This window comes from Nyctereutes procyonoides, unplaced genomic scaffold, assembly GCF_905146905.1.
Source record: "Nyctereutes procyonoides isolate TBG_1078 unplaced genomic scaffold, NYPRO_anot_genome, whole genome shotgun sequence".
NCBI classification, from domain to species: Eukaryota; Metazoa; Chordata; class Mammalia; order Carnivora; family Canidae; genus Nyctereutes; species Nyctereutes procyonoides.
In genome coordinates this window covers 12,920,094-12,934,800 of record NW_026575036.1, presented here as the reverse complement: position 1 = coordinate 12,934,800, position 14,707 = coordinate 12,920,094, and the positions used below count along the sequence as shown (strand labels likewise).

Genomic DNA, 14,707 nt, shown 5'->3' with positions numbered 1-14,707 from the left:
TGAGGCTCATTCTTCAATTTCACCCGTAGGTCAAGTTTAGTGAAATTTTGAAAACATTGACTTGAGTGCTATGTGACACTAAAAATCTGTGAAGAAATTGCAGTGTTTTTACAGTTAGGTTTGGTGTTTTCAGGAGATGAGAGAAGAAACAGGAGGCCAGATTTTGGAGAGCCCTATAGGCCACTGCAATGACTCCAGGTCCTCTGAGTGACATGAGATCATTTCATGGTTTTATGTAAAGAAGTGATATAATCTGATTGAAGTCTGAAAAATGACTTTGCAGTGCAAGAGTAGAAGTAAAGATGCTAGTTAGGGGTTTTTGTAGAAGTCCAGGCAAAAGCTGATGGTGGCTTAGACACTTGTAGTAATCAGAATCTGGGTATATTTTAAAGATAGATTTCCCTATACAATAGATATAGGGAGAGAGAATTAATTCTTAAAGTTTTAGCTTGGATATCATTACACTGGGAAGAGTTCTCTGATCCACTAGGACTTCATTAGGTCCCCATTGCTTCTATAGCACCCTGTCCCACTTCTCTCTTAGCATTCCTACATGTGTGGCAAGTTCTGTTTTTTTCCTATATCCTTATTAGACTATAATCCTTGGCACTGCTGGGATTATATCTATCTTATTTATAGTATATACTTTGTATATAAATATTGAATAGGCATTTGTTAATGAGTGAATAGAATACATAAAATCATTACAACAGAACTCTCAAGAACTGTTGTCAATAAAAATACTGGAATTTTTTTTTCTTGGTATAAGACTATTTTTCAAGAGTGCTACATCACCATTCTATAAAATAGTTCATAATCACTTTTATTTTATTAAGAACTATTGTAGTAAAATAATTGTGTGTGTATATATATGTGTGTATGTGTATATATATGCGTATATATATATAAAATAAGATTTTATTTATTTGAGACAGAATGATTTGAGAAGAAGGGCAGAGGGGGAAGGGAAGGGGGGAGAGAGAGAGAGAGAGAGAGAGAGAGAGACAGAGAGAAAGAGAGAGAGAGAAAAGCAGACTCCCCTCTCAGCAGGGATCCTGACAGGAAGTTCAATCCCAGGACCCTGGGCCAAAGGCAGAGGCTTAACCAGCTGAGCCACCCAAGCACCCCAGTATTAGTACATTCTTAAGCAAGTAGTAGCTCTTAAAAGACTTTATCAAGGGCATCTAGTATTTCTCATAGCCTAATGCATGAAAAAAGTTTTAAGAACATGAAGTATATATGAGAATTGCTATGACCTGATTTTATTTTATGTGTCATCCTGGTGCATAGGTCATGCTGAACTTCTCTGTATCATTACAATTTTAGTATATATGCTGCCAATAAAGTGAGGACTGACTGATTTTATTTAAAACACGAACCAGACTATATCCTATTAGACACTAATAGTTTGAGTGTAAAAATAATACAATTACAGCTTCAGGAATGGGAGTTGGGAACATTCCTGTCTTGACTATTGATAATGCAGTTCAAATCTCTATAGAACAGATCTCCTGACAATCTTTTGTTAAGTTCTTCCTTAGTTTTGTAAATTGGAGTAAAAGTTCTTGAACTAGAGCTTTAAGCCTAAAGCAAATGAGTAGCACAGCTTTCATGATCAAAACCTGATAACAGTATCCATTAATTAATTTAGCTCTTCACATACCCTTTGTGCTTGCTATGTATGAGCCTAAAGAAAGAACTAATACCTTATCACTAAAACTATTTTTGTTAGAAACTTGAAGCAAAAAAGAGAAGTATCTAAAATGAGCAGAAGCCCCATGAGACACTGGGTGTCATATATTCTGTGTTAAAATTCCTCTGCATTATCTGCTTAGAAGTGAATTACAAGTATACTTAGCCAATGGTGTCTATCTCTTAAGTTTCTCAGGGTGGTTTTACCATGGTGAATTTACTGCATTGAAGGACTAGTTTTCAACTGTGTAAGTACAGACCTCAGATTTGTCAAAATACTAAGCACAGATCTTTCTCTCAAAAGACTTGCAGTAACTCAAATTCACAATACAGTCTATAAACTTCCCTAATGTTTAAACAAATCACAATCAGAGAGCTGCCTAATAAGCAGAGGGTCTGAGCAAATGGAGTTAGATTACATAAATGTTTAATGGCATTTCTTCATTTATGAAACAAAATTTTCTTGAATATCTGCTATGTGCCAAGTTTATTCTGAGATACTGAGAACACAGTGGTGAACAAAACAGACAAGGTTCTTTCTCTTTTGGAGCTTATACTTTAGTGAGGGAGACAGGCAATTAGCATGGGTTTTTGATCTATTTTTTTAATGGATGCATTCCTAGTACATAGAGTACTGCCTTGTACATACTAGGTGTCTGATGATATTTAATGAATGCATAAATAATGCAATACAAACAAAATAGTTTCAGAAAATGATATGGACTAAGAAGAAAATAAATGGGGTCACAATATGAAAAAGTAAGGTTAGTAGGAGAGAGGATAGCTTACCTAGATTAGTTGGTGTAGAGATTAAATTACTATTTGGCAACTATTAACCCATTCTTTTCCCCCACTTCCATGGGAAGATTAGTTTTCTACTCCATTGATGTTGAATTTGACTGTAAAACATGCTTGGCCTCATGGTGGGTAGAATGTACTTCTCTGCCTTTTGACCTTCGGCTTGGCCATATAAGACTTGCTTTCAACCACAATCAGAGGTGACAGAATCAGAAACTTGCAGTATTCATGTGTTTGGGTTTTTCCGCTTGCACTTCTGCCTCTGACATAAGAAGAACATGAGTTGGATAGCCCATCATAGATACCCTATGAGTTTTGGAAATCTGTTCAAGTGGTTTAATTTCTTTTTTTTTTAATATTTTATTTATTTATTCATGAGAAACACAGAGAGAGAGAGAGAGGCAGAGACACAGGCAGAGGGAGAAGCAGGCTCCATGCAGGGAGCCCGACGTGGGACTCGATCCCGGGTCTGCAGGATCACGCCCTGGGCTGAAGGCAGGGGCTAAGCCGCTGAGTCACCAGGCTGCCCAGTGGTTTAATTTCTTTCACTAAATTCAAAAGTTTTGATTCTTGAATATCTATGCTATTTTCATTAATCTGTTGACTACTAATGTCAGGGTCTTAAATATAAAAGAAATATGAGTAAGCAAGTTGCATTTTGGTGGGAGAGGTGAAAGGAAGGAAATTTTACTAACTATGAAAGTACACAAAAAAGGTAGATGTAAAAGTTCTTTCTTATTAACAGAATTTTTTAGTAATTTAACCACTAAAATCAACTAAGAGCAGAAGGAGAGCATGTTTGTTTAGTCCAGTGGCTAAGCTCCACCCCAGACAAGATATTTTCATTTTCAACACATGATACATAAGAAAAGGAAAATGTGAACCACAGGAATGGAATAAATATTGAGGACAAAAGCAAAGTGTTGAATATATTATAGTCACACTAAATCTTAAATGAATAAGCACTCTAAACTATAAAGGAAAAACTAAGCATCAAAGTTATTTTATATACCAAATGTCCCCACAGATGAATAAAAAGCAGACATTAAAATTCTTGTAAAATGGCAAAGAAACTATGATTAATATGTTCCTGGTACAAGGTAATGATCATATTATACATGCAAAACATATGAAAATATGAAAAAATGTTGGTGACAAGAATAGTGTGATCATTTAATGAATCAATCCCAATGTACACTGAATGTTAGATATAGGATTTATCCTAAAATACTGTACTTCTATTCAAATGTTCAGAAAATTATCTACATTGGAAAACATTATCTGGAAAAGACTCAAGTGGATTGGAGGGATCTAACTTTGAAACTTACTAGCATAATAATGCTCTGACTGGCAGCCAGATTTTGAGCAGCCATAATCTTTGATAGCCCAGAATCTTAAAGAAAGATAGAAGTAAACAGGACCAGTGAAAATAGAGACAACAAAACCTATACACTTACTATGTAGTTAAGGATCAAAGACTCTTTTTTCAGACTTAGAACATATGTAACTTAATTTGATAAAAAGTACTTTGCTATATAGTTTCTGATGATTTCTTCAATTTTAATTTAGAGTTGAAAAAAATAGCAAAGGTCTGATCTGAAAGCAAGAAAATGGAGAGGCTGTAGAAGAAAAGAGATCCACCAATATGAGGGTGATGTAAATACTGAGAACAAAGATGTTTTTGAGGACACAGGACACAACTGAAACTTAATCTAGGTGAATTCAGTAAAAAGACAAGTTAATCAAGTTCTTTTTATTTTAGGAATCTTTGTGGCTATCACTCTATGAAAACAAGTGCTATGACTAATGTATATAAGATGTCCCTAAATTACGAAAGATAAAATTGTTGGTTACTCAAGAACAACCTTATTCATTAAATCTTAAAAAAAAAAAAATCTATATATACCTTCTAAAACTATCTATTTTTTAGCATAAGAAAACCTTATCTATCCAAAATACTTCATATCCTCTGAACAGTATCACATCATTTGGGCTTAACTGTAGAAACGTCAGATTATTTGAGAAAGTCTGAAATTGTGGTGGCCAAGTGGCAAATTTTCTACAAGATGTCTGATGAACCTGGCGACTGCTAAAGTACTGTTTTAGTAAGAATGAAACCCATGTAGTTTGACTTCAAAGGATCAGATTTAGAATTAGCTATGAGACTAAAAGGCTGGAAAAATATTTCTACAGTAACTATAGCAACTTGGAAAAACTTCCCAAAATATGTAGTGGCCATTTGTAATGTTCCCTGATTTTTGATACCCTTCCTGTGTTTGATGAATTTTTAGCCTTATGAGGTATGACTCCCCTAGGTGAAACCCAGAAAACATAGTTATCTATTCTGCTCTACTCCGAAGGCTCTGCTAATCAAAGTCAAGTGGATGGACTTTGATTCAGCAAAATGAGAGGAAGGAAGCTCTGTGTAACATCCATTTTGCTCATAAAGATGAGATACATTCAATTCAACTCTTGGCTACTGAAATGGTTGTACTGGCAATGGGCTCTTCTAGTTCTTGATGAGAATGTCCCAGCAAAGGGGGATTTATCTCTAAGCAAGTTTTGTGGTATAGTTTTAGCATTGTTTCTAGAAGCTTAACCTTGACCCTGATTCTCCAGCTCTCAACAATTTGGTCAGATACTCAATTTCCTTTTAATAAGCTTTTTACTCTTAACTAGCCAAGACAACTTCTGCTGCTTAAGAGAAAAGCTCCGGTTGATACTAAATTGCAACTAAGAAGGGGCTGAAGGCAATTTAGCCTCAGGAAAATCAGAAAGATCTATGGTTAGTTCTGGCTCTCTAAGGGCTGATGGCTCTAAAATCCCAGATGGTTTCTGAAAGAAAGAAAAAAAAAAAGTAAAATCTGGCAGCCTGCAGTACCAAAGCAACACATTATTAACTATGGTCACTTGAAATGAAGTGACCAATGAAAGCAAGACTTCAGAAGATCCAGTGGCTACTAACATGGAACAACAATATAAAGAGTAATGAAGACAAATCATGTGCTTTTAATTCCACAGCACAGCTTATAAAGAGATAATGAGATGTTCGTAATTCCAAATTCTCGGTTCAAAGCAAAAATCACAGCCAAGAGCTATCCCTTAGTGTCCCAGGGAGGGAAAAGCCAGCATCAGTGAACAACACTGACTACCTTTTATAGACCAGGAGTGCTCATAGGTAACACTGCCTTCAATGTAGATAATGGGATGCTAAGGTGGCTGACATCAGGCAGAAACACTTATAATGCAAGAAGTAGGAGGAAAAGGTTATTGCATTTGCTAGGAGAGTTGAGTTGTAATCATAATGCTCTGGTCTGCACTGACCACTTTGGTTACTTGATCAAATGACCCATACAACAGGCATCCAAAAAATTCCAACTTAATAAATTATAAGATATCTAGGTTTAATGAAGAGAGGCTGGACTCCAGCCTCTACAACAAAAATTTTTAATGTCTTTTTCAATTTCTAGTCCTAAGTCACTTCGCAGACCCAGAGCTTTTTGAGTGGAGAAGAGAGTGCAAATTCCTGAAGACATGCATTGTAATGACAGGACAGATAAACCGTAAACTTTCAGCTTGGCCTCTCCCTTCAAGGTAACTGCATTGAAGAAATGGAAATACCAGGTCTTTGGGGTACTGTTGTAGAATATTTCTGAACTAACTCTAAAGAACAGGGGACCCAGAATACCACTCTGGACTACTGGTCACAAAGGATGATTGTGGGAATCAAATGATAAATGGAATTTTAACCTGAATCTGCCTCATATCCAACCCACTAGGACCTTAAACACAGAGCGTGTATAGCTGGTACTAGAGAAGGAGAGGAGATTACTGAGGCTTAATCAGATAGTGGTTTCATGTGCATTCTTTACTAGCACTCAGCACCAGGTATATGACTATTCATCTGCACATGATTTTTTCCTTCTTTCCCAATAGAGAGAGAACACCTGTAAGAGCTGTTTTCATAGAGCAATAAATCATTTCATCTTAGGGCTATACAAATTACTTGGTTCTGAACCATAGTATATTTCACAAAGACAATTACTGTCTCACCAAGACATGGGACAACGACAATGACAACATGTCTCCAGGACCCGAAAGCAGGAAGTAAACATTCAAGATCCTTTGTACAGATACATAAAACATAGCTATAAGTTCAGTATAAGTTCAGTAAGGTGGGAGATACATCATATGAAAATACAAGAGCATCATCTCAGTAAAGTTTCTGAGGGTCCAGTGATCTTGAGCATATCAGGATAACCTCTGCAAAGTTAGATAACTAACTGCACCTTGGATCTCCTGCCACTAAGAAAGAGGCACAGTGGTATGTGGGTCTTTTTGAAAATAATATATATCTCATTGGGAATCTTGCTTTGATCTATTTTTGAACTGACCTGAAAGCCTCTAGCTTTGACTGAGGACAAAAGGAAAAGGGAGACTTCCTAGTTAATCTGGGCTACAGAGCATATACTTGGCCTTTGTGACCAACAGATTCAATGGATTTAGAATGATTATTATTTTATCAGAATTCTAGATGGAGCCTGTGACAAGTTCTGATCAAGGAATACCAGCAGAGATCTCTAAGGTTTTCAAGCAAAGCCATCTGGCAGGAAACTTGTTCCTTTGAAAGGGAGCATTTAGTTCATTACTGAGTGCCTATCACAGTCTGTATATTGGACTGTGGAAAAAAATAAATGTGACCTGATCTGCCCTAAATGAACTTGGTTTAAGGTGATTCACTGAACTATTAAATCAGTTGTGCTCAGTAGGAAGCTATATTAAATGATGTGACATATATGGAATGAGACTTGAGAAGGAAACAGCAGATGTTACATGATCAGATCACTCCTATTCAGCTATACTTGCCTTGTGGTTAGTTGCTGCAAGAGACTTTAGGCCATTCCCTTTAAGAACACATTTTGTTTTTATAAGGGATAGCTGCAGTATTCTGTTATTATTTTACTTGATGTTACTGTTAATGTGGCTAAGTATGAAAGAAGGGTATATTTTAAAGGTTGGGTTTAAGTACTGACAAAGGGTATAAATTGATGGTGAATAGCCAAGCAATGTAGAATAGTATATGTTGCTGTATTTTGTTGTTTTGGTATTTTGTGAAAACCCTTAACATATCAGGAGATAGTCTATGCTTATAACTTGGGTCACTGTGAGGTAGAATGCACAGAGTATTTTCTTAGCTTCTGTTTGTACCCAGTTTATAGACATGTTATTAAAGGTCTACCAATCAGGTTTACCCCCATGAGATTTCAACAAGAAATGAGCAATGTGATGAATGAAACTCCATATGGGACCTTCTTTACTGGTGAAGGTAAAGGCAGGGACTTTGGCTTTTTGGGACCAAAAACCAGACGTTGTGAGATGCAGTGGTGTAAGTGGAGAAGGGAAAGCAATGAGTTTCTGGGGGGTGGGGGAGCGCACGCGGAGGGCACGTTTGGCAGGGAAGCAGCAGCGATAGGATTTCCTCACTATGCTAGTTCTATGTCAGGGTTCTGGGCTTTGCTTTTGGAAGCTGAGATTCAAAGCCTGTTTGTCCCATCCCAATAATCTCTTAATAAAATAAACTCCTTTTCTGCTTAATCAGAGTCAACCTCTGTTGCTTAAAATTAGGAATTTAGTCTGAATTTTAAAAATATATAGTTTTCAAACAGACCAACAACCCATCATATATTTATAGAATCTTAATTAGGTTAATCTCAAATTCTCTGCTAAAGGGATGCTATGATAAAAATTAGCTCTTAGAGGGTAAACTCATATGAATGTTGCAGTTTAATGTATGAAACTAAGGGTTATGGAATCTCATGCATGGAGTCTTAGCTGAACCAATCAAAGATGAGAAGAATGAATGAAAAATAACCAGAAAAAGAATACAGGATAATAAATATCTTTAAAAAGAGAAACAAGAAGAAGAGTTATACATTGGTACATCAATCCCACAGAAAGAAAAGTAAAATTTAATATTCCTATTTTTAAAAATAAGAAAAATTGTGAGATAAGTTGGTCAAAGACTAAGTCAGACATGTAATTCACCCATAATCTAATGGATTTCATTCAAAAATAATGTGATGATAATAAATGATATCTACCTGTTATAGACTCAAGTGCACATGTATTAAATAATTGGACTTCCTTTAAAGAGTGAGCACAAGGCTTCCAAAGCAAGACAGGAGCACAGAGAGGTCATGTCAGTGCATATGAATCAGCAATGAACAGAATGTCAAGGAGGTTTTCTCTGTTTTCATATGAGAAGAAAAATACCACATCTCTTAGAAAATGATTTTTTCATGCTGTTTCCAAGGCACTATTAGTTACAAACCAAATTGTTATTTTTGCTTTTTTTTTCAAAGGAAAGAACTGATGGCTGAGGAGATACATATGATGGAAAACAACTATATAATAAATCAAGTAGTTTAAAATGTAAAAACTACCCAGTGTCTTTTAGTAATAAGACCATCTCCTTCCTACTGAGATTTTCATAAAGAAAGGAAATGAAAAAACAGTCATTTTAGAGGTTTCAGTTAAAAAGCAGCACGTGAAAAATAACTCATCTCTTAACTATTTATACATTTGAAAAATAAGTCAAAGAAAGGAAAGCAACACATAGTCATAAATATGAAAGACAACACAAAGAACATTAACCCATTACGTAGTAAGCCTACACTATCCTACAGATATAATTTCTATAGTCCTATTATTTACACAAAGTTATTATTTTAATAAATGTTTTACAAAAGCTCTTATAAATGCAAAACTTGAATTGCTATTGTTCAATTCTTGTATCTTTCTTGTAAATGACAGAAATCTCTTCTCTCTACTGACCAAGATAGAATTAAGACTTGAGAGCCATTATGAAGTGTCAGACAAATAAATGCTAGGATTATACTGCTTAGCTCCATGCTGAAATAGAATAAAATTAAATTTAAACAATATTATCCACGCCAACACTGTCAATTTTTTTTTTATGATAGTCACAGAGAGAGAGAGAGAGAGAGAGAGAGAGAGAGAGAGAGAGAGAGGCAGAGACACAGGCAGAGGGAGAAGCAGGCTCCATGCACCAGGAGCCCGATGTGGGATTCGATCCCGGGTCTCCAGGATCGCACCCTGGGCCAAAGGCAGGCGCTAAACTGCTGCGCCACCGAGGGGTCCCCTATGTCAAAATTTAACAAAATTGTTTTTCAAAAAGATTATGTTGGGATCATTACTCAGTTTTCTTAATTTGCTACATAAAAAACTTATTTGCAATAATGACTTGCATATTTGGATCTATTTCAAAGGATTGAAAAAACTCTGACATGTTACTTTTGTTTCATTTTTAATTCCTAGAGGAAATATAATTTTAAGGAAGTCTGGCATTAGCCTGTATATGAGTAGAAATGTGTACTAATTCCAAGAATATACCCATCAGGACTTTTGTGAAAACCAAAGAGAATAGGCAAAGTGTTTTAGTTTTAAATACAGTGTTAATCTGACAAAAGATAGAGCTAATACTACCTAGAATAGTAGAATTAGACTGGTTTTAAAAAAAACAAAAACACAAAGTTATCGTTACCTTATCATTGCTACTACATAAGCTGGTGGTGGTTTTAACTTCATAGCCCTGTTTATGGTATGCATTTTAGAACAACCTCATTTTAACACTTTGTCAATCTTTTACTAGCACCTAATATGGTCATGATAATTAGATAATGTCAGGCCTGTTCTTTGTATAAATTAAAACCTTAAAACCCTGTAGGAATGAAATAATATTTAAAATAATCTAAACCAATAGTCTTTGCTAGGGTGCTCAAAAGTTCATAGTAGGTGAAAAACCTACGTTAAAAAATCTACTTGGGCAGCCTGAGTGGCTCAGTCGTTTAGCGCCGCCTTCAGCCCAGGGCGTGATCCTGGAGACCCAGGATCGAGTCCCACGTCAGGCTCCCCGCATGAAGCCTGCTTCTCCCTCTGCCTGTGTCTCTGCCTATCTCTCTCTTTCTCTCTCTTTGTGTCTCTCATGAATAAATAAATAAAATCTTAAAAAAACATATCTACTTAATTTATAAATTGTATGCAACACATAATTGCAAGCAACTGCCCAACTGAGGTGTGTGTAAGTACACACTCTCCATGTTTTTCTACTTTTCCTCCTGTCTGGATGGAGCTGATTTACCTAACTGATCTAAATGGGGCCTGTACAAGTAGAAAGGTGTATTAAAAGCCTGCTAATGGAGAAACTGACAATTCTAAAATGCCATCTGAAAAACAACATACAAAGCGAATTATCTAACCAGAATTAAGGAGTTACTGGGGAATCTCCCTAAGTGGTATGCAGTCAGATAGAACCAAGTTAAAATCTTGACTCTCTTTTACTGATCTTGGGCCGTTATCAAATACCAATGACTCTCATAAACTGTCCATAAACTGCAGATATTATTTTAGGGTTGTTTTGAAGATTATATAAAATAGTGTAAATAAAGCAGCTACCATAGTATTTTGGACAAACTTAGCACTCAATAAATGGTTGTTGTTTTATATTGTTTTCTGATACAGAACATTTCACTTCAACAGCCCAGATTTCACTTACATTGAACATTTGTAGGTATTTCTTTAACAGTAAGATCATATTAAGATAATGTTTTCTAGGTTTCTATATTATTGAATTTCCACAGAAACTGTTTCTTCAGTTGAACAATCTCAGATCTTTTAAACTTTTCTCCTCTTTTTTCTACATAGCCTAGTCCATATTTTGGTTTCCAACCAACCGAAATAAACAAAAAAACCTACCCTGATTACCCTAGTCTTAAATGATCTTCTGGATTTCTATTGCAATTATGTCAGCATAATGCTTTTGACCTTTATTCAAGCACTGCCATGTGTTATGGTGTTTACTATTGCTTCAAGCTATTATTTTGTCTTTATGTAATTACTTAATATGTCTTACACTTCCCTTCTAAAACAAGACTTAGCCTTTTAAAGAGCATGTTGCTCTTGGCCCTCCACAGCTATCTGCCATACAGCTAACAAAAGAGAAACATGGGTCTATTATACTCTTGTTCTTAGCTTTTAACCTGAAATTTTCATTTCGGCATTTTCACAAACTTTTGTCCCTAGTCTTTATTGCTGCATCTTGCCCACAGAGGGAGACTGCTGGTTAATAGCTCAGATTTCAGAGCCAGACTATCACTTTCTAGTTTTATGATTTGGTGGCTAATAATATTCTTGTGAATAATGAACACAGACACACACATACACACACACACAGACACACACACACACAATCCTTAGACTAGTGCCTGGAATATAGTAAATGTTATCTAAGTATTAGCTTTCAGCATCATTGTTATCATCATCTCAATTTTGAGGCCTATGGTAGCTACTGCTTCCTCTGGGTCTGACCTCTGGTTCTCCTTCTTGACCAGCTGCTCACCATTTATATGATGAGATATTTAGCTGTTCTGAGTAAAAGCTTCCCTTGGTTTGGCCCATCTCAAAAGTGATATCTAATTGACAGGCCTTCAATGATAGTATATCCATCAAGTGTGTCAATTCCTAATTGCCATAATATACCTTAAAATTGACACTTTGGCTTTGTTGATTTGTCCTTAATTTGAACCAATTCTTATCATCAGCTAAATTTTAAGAATGTTAGTATAGTGCTGGAGAAAAGTCATCTTAGTATTTAAGAAAAAGTTAAAACCTTTCCCTGAAGAATAAAACCAATTGTCATTGTAATAATTCAAGAAGTGATTGGAAATTCTTAAATGAATACTTTAAATTACTCTACAAAATCAGAGATAAGCATTTTTAAGTACTAAATGATCCCAACACAAGTATTTACACTTACTGTATTTTAAGAAGTTTTTTCTTTGGGCATCTGAGTGGCTCAGTGGTTGAGCATCTGCCTTTGGCTCAGGTCATGATCCCGGGGTCCTGGGATGAGTCCCACATGGGGATCCCTGCAGGGAGCCTGCTTCTGCCTCTGCCTATGTCTCTGCCTCTCTCTATGTGTCTCTCATAATAAATAAATACAATCTTAAAAAAAAGCAATTTTTTTTCTTTAAAAAAAATGCTATTCCCAAAACAGTTAAAGAAGAGTGCATTAACTGCTGTACCTAATCAGTTCTAATGTACATGCCTAAATTGTCATTTTAATTCTACGTTGGAACATAATGTTATTTCCTGAAACAGATACAATGGGCTTTGTGGAAAGCATTAAGCTGTATCTATATCTTTTCAATTACTGAAATGGAAATGATCCATAGTGATCTGCCTCACCAGAAATCATGATTGTTCATACGTCAGCAAAGTTTTTCACGGTAATTCTTATGTAACTGACTATGGCAAAATAAGGAAGAGGATCAAGAAATTTTATTAAAATATAAAGTGAAGGATGGCAATAAATTTTATTTTAAGGTATACTGTATGAAACAGGTTTTCAAAGATTTTAAGATTAAAAAAAGTAAAAATTTTAGACCACACCCATATAAACTATAAAACCTTTTAAAACCCATTCACCTCACTGGTTTCACTAATCCCTTCTGAATTAAGTTTTCTATTCTTTAAATTTAGAGAGAAGACAAATTTATGACCTAGTGAAACATCAATTGGCAAAATGATTTGCACTGGCTATTTCCAAATTGATATATATTTCTATGTATTTGTTATTGTATCATTTGAAATGGGTGAAATTTTATAAATTTGGAAGATAAGTTTTTTACGGGTTAACTTGAAATACAGGTGGTGTAGAGTAGGTTTAATTCCTTTGGCATCAAAAAATGAGGTAAGAATGAAAGGACAACAAGCACATGAGAGGATATATTCATTTTAATATGCCTTGGTCAGATAAAAGTATCTTCTTATATGAAACCCAAATCAAAAGTTAGAAGGGCAGATGCTTCTTGCATAGGCAATATGCAGCCTGCCCCAGAATGAGTAGAAATTAATTAGGCCAATTAATTAGAATGAAAATGAGGCAGAAGGCTGGGGAATGTCAGAAAGTGTAATTTTCCACACTAATGTATAAATAATGTATAAAAGAACTAGTACGATGCAACTAATTTTATGCCATGGATTTAAAACCCCTCAAATGATTTATCAGTTGTCAAGGAAAATGTTATGCATAGTGTTTATAGATTTTAGAACCATAAGAGATATTAGAGATCAGACAGTACAACTTCCATAATATTAAGAGGAGAAAAGTAAGGCACTGTAAGATATTAAATAACTGTCTTGAAATCATGTTTAATTCAAGTGACTGTCGAACTGATCAGAGAGTTCATTTTGGCCAAATACCACCTTTTAATAATTAGTTTAAGATGCAAATACTCAAGAATATGTAGCAAAACTGGACTAAAAAAGTCCTTTTAAAATTAAGAAATTCTGACAATGCCTTGACCACAAAAACTCTGAAGTGAAGATAATTGCTTCTTAGTCTTCACTAAAGATCTAAATTAAAAGGATCCTCTAAAGTGAAGATTATTTTCCTGGAGGTGATTTAGAAAACACAGGCCATAATTCTGGTTCTTAAGAGGAAAAAAAAATAATCTTTTATTACATTTGGACAAGATTTTATTTTTTAGGAATCACTGCTTGGCTGTGAGTAGTTGTTGCTTGCTGAATGTTATTCACACTTCCTCCCTCATAGCAAGCTCATGTGTAACAGTCTTAACTTGTGGGATGGGTTGGAACACTCTATTCTAATCCAAGGGCCATAGGTCATTATAAACCACAAATTCTTCCTCTCTAGGGAAGTGTCAAGGGATGTGGGCTTTCCTATCTCATTTTTCTATAATCTCCTTTAGCCTAAAATACAGTTTATGCCACTAATCACAAGATGGAATATATTATAATAATACCTTATCTGGTAATTAATATCAAGAGAAAAATCTTTTCTAGAATGGCACCTATGGAATTTCAATTGTCTAGTTATAATGAGGCATAATGAAAAAATAAATATTTTAAAGGTCTGAAAGAAATTTTCTCCACAAAATGATTTTGATGGCCTAGAATATGAGTTGATAAGCATTTCTCTATAAAGTGTCAGATGGTAAATATTTTATATTATATGGTCCTGATACTACCCAGCTGTTGCAACATGAAACCAGCTAAAAAATGATACATAATGAATGGGTATGGCTGTGTGTTTCAATAAAATTTTATTTACAAAAACAAGTAGCAAATCAGATTTGACCCATGGGCTATTGTTTGCAATATCTTATGTAGCATT

General features: G+C 35.2%; 1 protein-coding gene and 1 non-coding gene across 10 annotated transcripts in view; both read right to left on the bottom strand.

Moving 5' to 3' along the window:
- CCDC91 (coiled-coil domain containing 91) overlaps positions 1 to 14,707 on the bottom strand; it is a 364,665-nt gene that overhangs the window by 76,489 nt on the left and 273,469 nt on the right. The gene's annotated exons all lie outside the window — the stretch shown is intronic.
- On the bottom strand, positions 1,242 to 1,347 carry LOC129505726 (U6 spliceosomal RNA). Its single transcript, XR_008663582.1, has one exon. It is a non-coding gene; the product is annotated as a U6 spliceosomal RNA (small nuclear RNA).